The 7049-nt window shown below is 34.8% G+C and overlaps 2 non-coding genes across 2 annotated transcripts; both read right to left on the bottom strand.

Annotated features, from left to right (window-relative positions):
- Positions 1-1516: 1516 nt before the first annotated feature.
- Positions 1517-1590, bottom strand: TRNAW-CCA (transfer RNA tryptophan (anticodon CCA)). Its single transcript has one exon. It is a non-coding gene; the product is annotated as a tRNA-Trp (tRNA).
- A 139-nt stretch (positions 1591-1729) lies between these two features.
- Positions 1730-1803, bottom strand: TRNAP-UGG (transfer RNA proline (anticodon UGG)). The gene has a single exon. It is a non-coding gene; the product is annotated as a tRNA-Pro (tRNA).
- Positions 1804-7049: the final 5246 nt, after the last annotated feature.

Genomic DNA, 7049 nt, shown 5'->3' with positions numbered 1-7049 from the left:
TAGTATAGCTATCCTTCCTATGGCACAGCAATCTGGTTTTGCCTGGTTCCGAAACATAATTACTTTTTTATTTTTTTTGTCTATAGGTAAGCTATATGTTATTCAAGGCATCAATAGAAAACCCCATTTTTGTAGGTTCTACTTACTTTTCATTGGCTTCGGAATAATAGAGTAATTCGGAATAGCAGCCAAAATCTTGGGAAAATCTAAGTTAATGATCAATAGGTTTGGATAAATAATTTAGGAAGGATATTCTCATACTGATACAATACAAGGACAAGTATATGTGAAATCTATCCTTTCATAATTCGTAATTCATCCTTGTATTGTTTGTTGGATTAGGTCTAACTTTCTTGACCAAACTGCGAGCGTGGAACTTTACGAGATGAAATAGGGAAAGACAGAAGATAGAATAGAACTGAAAAGGATAATTGAAGTGACTCGTCTTCGAATCTACTTTGGTTGGAGTTCGAAAAAGGAATAAAAATAAAGTAAATTCAAGGAAGAGCTTTCTTTTTTTTAACAGCCCCTTGGCAGGTCGTGGAATGCTTTTGTTCTCCTCTTATTCCATATGGAATACAATCAGTTAAAGTAAGAAGGAATAGGGGAATATTCGATCGTTCACTCCAAAAAGAGGGTCCTATTGAAAAAGAAATTATCCAAAATAGAAAGAAGTTTTTTTTTTCAAATTCAATTGTTTATTTATCTCTTATTCAAAAATTTCCCTGAAAATTGAATGAAAAAATGAAATTCAATGGGGTTAGATGATCTAGTTCTTAATATTATTACTTTACTCAATTGACAAATTCCACAACAAATCTCTTGATTCGGAATTAGGGACTCATGTATCATCTGATGAATCCACTTTCTTTTACACTTCTGTATCTTACTCTACCTTGTTTTTTAGTATTATCTAAAATAACTGATGAATTATGAATTTTCCATAACTTAGGTAAATGCTTTACCAACATATGTAGTGTAGTAAAAAAAATGGAATTTAACTCTTTCATGCTTACTTTAACTAGTTATTTTGGTTTTCTACTGGCTGCTTTAACTATAACCCCAGCTCTATTTATTGGCTTGAACAAGATACGCCTTATTTGAATTGACTGAATAATTATAATTCAGAAAAGAAAAATCTTTCTTTCGGATTCCTGGAATTCTACGACTCTTTTCCACACTAATTAGTAATTCTTTTCTTGGTCATTGAGATTCGTGGATAATTTAGAGTACTATTTAGGGATAGATCGTACCTCTTTTTTTATCCCCTCGAACAAATCGAAATGATTGAAGTTTTTCTATTTGGAATCGTCTTAGGCCTAATTCCTATTACTTTAGCGGGATTATTCGTGACTGCGTATTTGCAATACAGGCGTGGGGATCAGTTGGATCTTTGATTGAGTCATTTTTTTTGATTGACCTCCTCCAGACCAGAGAGGAGGTCAAATTGAAATTGGAGTTACAATTCAATTTTGTTAAGTTATTTTACTCTGCTTCGACATAAAATAGATGGAATCACGCTCTGTAGGATTTGAACCTACGACATCGGGTTTTGGAGACCCGCGTTCTACCGAACTGAACTAAGAGCGCTTTCATTCATTCAAAAAGAAAATCTTTTTCTATTCCTAATGTATCTCACGTACGTATAGTCTCCACAAATTCAAGTTATACCCACTTTACTTTAATTGATCTCGTCGCTACTGCCTATAAAGAAGAAAGAAGTAATAGGTAGGGATGACAGGATTTGAACCTGTGACATTTTGTACCCAAAACAAACGCGCTACCAAGCTGCGCTACATCCCTTTTCCAAATTAAATTGTTGTACAATGCCATTGTACACAATTCCTGTCTTCTTTTCCACATCATAATTTTCTTCTTCTTTCTATTTTCTTCTTCTTTCTTTCTCTATCTATATATAGAACCCTCGTGTCATTTCTTCTTTTTGGTCTCATATAATTAAGGAATTATATACATATAAAATCCAATATAATTTCGCCTATAAAAGAAGGATTACTTTTCCTTGCTAATATATAGGAAGAAGGGGTCATCTTTTTCTTTTTTAGGGATAGGAAAATTTCGTCGATATGGTTCATTTTATATATAGCATAACAATCTTGGGCAAGAGTTTATGATCATATATGTATTCCAACAAGGAAGCAGGATTTTCAATGCGGGATATAAAAACATATCTCTCTGTAGCACCCGTGCTAAGTACTCTATGGTTTGGTGCTTTAGCAGGTTTATTGATAGAAATTAATCGTTTATTCCCAGATGCTTTGTCATTCCCTTTTTTTTAATTCTAGTTATTTCTATGGGAGGGATAGATTTCTTCGTGATATGACAAAATTTGATCCTTTTCAATCTTTTTTTAGTATCGGAAGGAAAAAGAAAGAAAAGATGGATTGGGTTGAACCTCAGAGTCATTAAAAATTTGGTAAACCCCATTTTTGAAAATAGAAATTCAATTTAAAGGGGTACCCAAGCTAAATAAGGCCTCAGAAATCAGAGCATAGAAAAGGCGGGGCTGGCTAATTAAATGAAAGGATTTCGAACCAAAATCCTTGCTAATTCGACAAGGATTGTATTCTTTAATTATTTCTCTATTTTTTATTACTTAATTTAAGAATAAAAAAATTATTCTAATAAATTTTATTCTTCTTCTTCGGATTCAAAATAGAAGAATAAAAGAATAAGTAGAAGAATTAAGTTAAGTCAATCCAAAAAGAAAAGGAGGTTCATGGCCAAGGGAAAAGATGTTAGAATCAGAGTTATTTTGGAATGCATCAGTTGTGTTCGAAAAGGTGCCAATGAGGAATCGACGGGGATTTCTAGATATAGTACTCAAAAGAATCGCCACAATACACCCGGACAATTAGAATTCAAAATTTTTTGTCGTTATTGTCGCAAGCATACGACTCATCACGAAATAAAGAAATAGGAACATCGTGTGTTCGATCTTTCCAAACAACAGAAAGAGTAAGAACTTCATATTTAATATATAAAGAAAACATAGTATAGAATACAAAATACAAATCAACTCATCTGATTTCCGGTAGATATTATTTCATATGTATAGAGGGTATTCATATACTATAATATGAATCAAATAAGATATGGATCAAAGAAAAACTACTTCTTCTGGATCCTAAATTAATAAAATAAAGAAGTGAATTTTCAAATTTTCAAATTTTAAATAAGGAATAAATCATGTATACATCTAAACAACCTTTTCTTAAATCTAAGCAACCCTTTAGTAAATCCAAGCAAACTTTTAATAAATCCAAGCAACCCTTTCGTAAATCCAAGCAAACTTTTTGTAAATTCAAGCAACCTTTTCGTAAATCTAAACAACCTTTTCGTAGGCGTCCCCGGATTGGCCCGGGAGATCGAATTGATTATAGAAACATGAGTTTAATTAATAGATTTATTAGTGAACAAGGAAAAATATTATCGAGACGAATAAATAGATTAACCTTGAAACAACAGCGATTAATTACTCTTGCTATAAAACAGGCTCGTATTTTATCTTTCTTACCGTTTCGTAACTATGAGAATGAAAAGCAATTTCAAGCCCAGTCAATTTCAATAATTACAGGTTCTAGACCCAGAAAAAATACATATTCCTCAATTAACGCAAAAGTACAATTCCAATCGAAACTTAAGAAACAACAACCAAAATTTAAGAAACAACAACCGGAACTTAAGTTCCGATTGTTGATGTTTTATTCGAATTGGAAAGGGCCAGACCTATATATATATTATAAAGAAAGTAATCCAGCTCGTTGATTCCTACCACTTAATCTTAATTTATTGTATCTTCCCGGAGTTCCCTCTCCGGGAATTCATCTTTTATTATTCCAGTATATTACTTTATTTATACCTTTAATTGATGATCTTTATTTTATTGGAAATCGTGTAAACATTATTTGGATTTGATACAGCTACTTGTGCAAGCATTTTATGATTAAGAATCAATTTCTTCTTGTACAGGTTGTGTATTAATTTACTATAACTATCGAATACTTTATATACCCGCGTTGCTGCATTTATCCGAGTGATCCACAAACGACGAAAATCCCTCTTTTGCCTACCTCTATCTCGATGAGAGGAAACAAAAGCTCTTTTTACCTGTTGGGTAATCATTCGATTAAGTCTTAAATGAGCCCCTCTAAAGTTTGAGGCAAATGAACGCATTTTTGTTCGTCGTCTCTGGGCTATATATCCTCGCGGAACTCTGGTCATTGAATCAAATTAACCTTAATGAATAACTAATGATTTCTCTTCTTTTAGCCACCCTTTTTCTCATTAATAACAAAACTAATTATTCCGATATATAAAATATTAATTCCAATGGCTTTTGCTATAGTAACCTTCCCAACCATGATTTTTTATTCCACTCCGTTCAGTTATTTCTATACGAAATAACAAATTCATTCTAATAATACTAAAAAAAATAGTGGGTTCCATCGTTTCTATGGTTCCCTTTTAAACGGTGAGGCCCTCTCTATACACCGGAACCCTTTCTTTCATCAAAAGGTATTGCGAACTTGTATAGTCCACATTCTTTGGCTCTACCTATCCATTATAGAGTAAATAGCTCTTTTCACAATAAGAGTTATCCATACAGTGACGGTATTTAATTATGAAAGTTGGCTAAGTAGCTGACCCTGTTAGTCCGTTCTTTTAAGATAAAGGAGCATAAGCCTTTTTCTTTTTATTACTATTTCCTCCGCTTAATGGATAACCATTTGCTACCAATGGGAGAATTGCTTCTTATTTCCAATTTAGATAATTGGATTTGCACCAAAGGAAACCATAAATTCCATATACCATAGAAATCTAGGATAGAGAAGCTATATCCTATTCATTGGTACTAATCATGGATACTTCAATTTTTTTTATTTGTTTGAAGTCATGATCTGAACGAGTCGCACATACACCCTAGCACATGTTCGTCGACGCTGAGGGCATCCTTTAAGCGCGGCCGTTTTTCGAGCATTTCGTATTGGCTGTCTTGCGTTTCTAATAAGTTGTTTAACCGTCGGCATGTTGTATGTATATAGAAAAAAATGGATTGGTTTAGATCCATCTTAACCTGATGATTGCTCATCATGAAGTCTTTCTATTTTCTATTAAGTCGAGGAAAACACGAATTTAGCTGTGAAATAACTTTACAAGAAATCCGGACACTACCAATCCTTAAACATTTCTGGAAACCACACTGGATCAGTATCGCAGTGCTTGTCAATCATTTCATCCCCTAGAATATCGACAAGTCCATAAGCTTTGGCTTCGTCTGCTGACATAAAAACATCCCTTTCCATGTCTTCGGATACAACCCAAAAAGGCTTGCCTGTTCTTACTGCATAAACCCTTGTGATCATTTCGCGAACTTTGTGTAACTCTTCTACTTCTAGTAAAAATTCTGGTGTCCTTGCCCGATAATAAGCACTAGCAGGTTGGTGAAGCATAATCCTCGCGTGAGGGAATGCTATACGCTTGGTGGGTTCTCCTCCAAGCAGAATGAAGGACGCCATGGAGGCGGCTATTCCGAGGCATATTGTATATATATCTGGTGTCACCGCTTGCATCGTATCAAAAATAGCCATTCCTGAGATTAGCCACCCGCCTGGGGAGTTTATAAACAAAAAATATCACTAATTCCATCTTCTATACTCAGATATACCATGAGACCTGTAATATGATTCGTGATCTCGCAACGAATCTCTTGACCTAAAAAAAGTGTCCTTTCTCGATACATAACATTGTATAAGTCAACCCAAGTCGCTTCTTCATCTCCAGGAATCCGGTAAGGTACTTTTGGAACACCAATGGGAATATTAGATTAATATTATTAAATTTAAGTAAGAAAACCACACTTTAATATGGAAACGTAAGAATGGAACAGAAAGAAAGAATCCGCAGTTTATTGTCTTAATTTTTATTCTTATTCTATATGAATACTATAGATTCTATTAATACGTAGATTGAAAGGTTATACATATAAGGAATGTAAGACAAATTGAATAAAGAAAAAGGAATGGGTGATTCGAATGCTAAACAAAGAGGGGTAGCGATCTATTCTTCGTTTTTTCCAAATTGGCCAAGTTACCCATTGCATATTGGCACTTATCGAGTATAGAATAGATAGATCTTCTTCTCTTTCTTCTTATGAACAGAATTGGCTTCTTATTTTTAATGGAATGAAATAAATATTCACGCTTTCTGACACAGAATCCCCTAGAAGGGTTAGGTACATAGGATATGGATAGTCTTTTTCAATGCGATAAAATAAAGCGACATCGTGTCTATTTTTCTTTGCTAAAGGGGTATTTCCATGGGTTTGCCTTGGTATCGTGTTCATACTGTCGTATTGAATGATCCGAGTCGATTGCTTGCGGTGCATATAATGCACACAGCTCTAGTTTCTGGTTGGGCTGGCTCAATGGCTTTATACGAATTAGCAGTTTTTGATCCCTCTGATCCTGTTCTGGATCCATTGTGGAGACAAGGTATGTTCGTAATTCCCTTCATGACTCATTTAGGAATAACGGATTCGTGGGGTGGTCGGAGTATTTCAGGAGGAACTGTAACAAATCCGGGTATTTGGAGTTATGAAGGTGTGGCAGGTACGCATATTGTGTTTTCTGGCTTGTGTTTCTTGGCAGCGATCTGGCATTGGGTATATTGGGACCTAGAAATATTCTCTGATGAGCGGACGGGAAAACCCTCTTTGGATTTGCCCAAGATCTTTGGAATTCATTTATTTCTTGCAGGGGTGGCTTGCTTTGGCTTTGGGGAATTTCATGTAACGGGCTTGTATGGTCCTGGGATATGGATATCCGATCCTTATGGACTAACTGGAAAAGTACAAGCTGTAAATCCAGCGTGGGGTGCAGAAGGTTTTGATCCTTTTGTTCCGGGGGGAATAGCTTCTCATCATATTGCTGCGGGTACATTGGGTATATTAGCGTGCTTATTCCATCTTAGTGTCCGTCCGCCTCAACGTCTATATAAAGGATTACGTATGGGCAATATTGAAACTGTAC

The sequence above is a fragment of the Aegilops tauschii genome, chromosome 4 (assembly GCF_002575655.3).
Source record: "Aegilops tauschii subsp. strangulata cultivar AL8/78 chromosome 4, Aet v6.0, whole genome shotgun sequence".
NCBI lineage: Eukaryota > Viridiplantae > Streptophyta > Magnoliopsida > Poales > Poaceae > Aegilops > Aegilops tauschii.
This window is presented reverse-complemented; position numbering and strand designations above follow the sequence as displayed.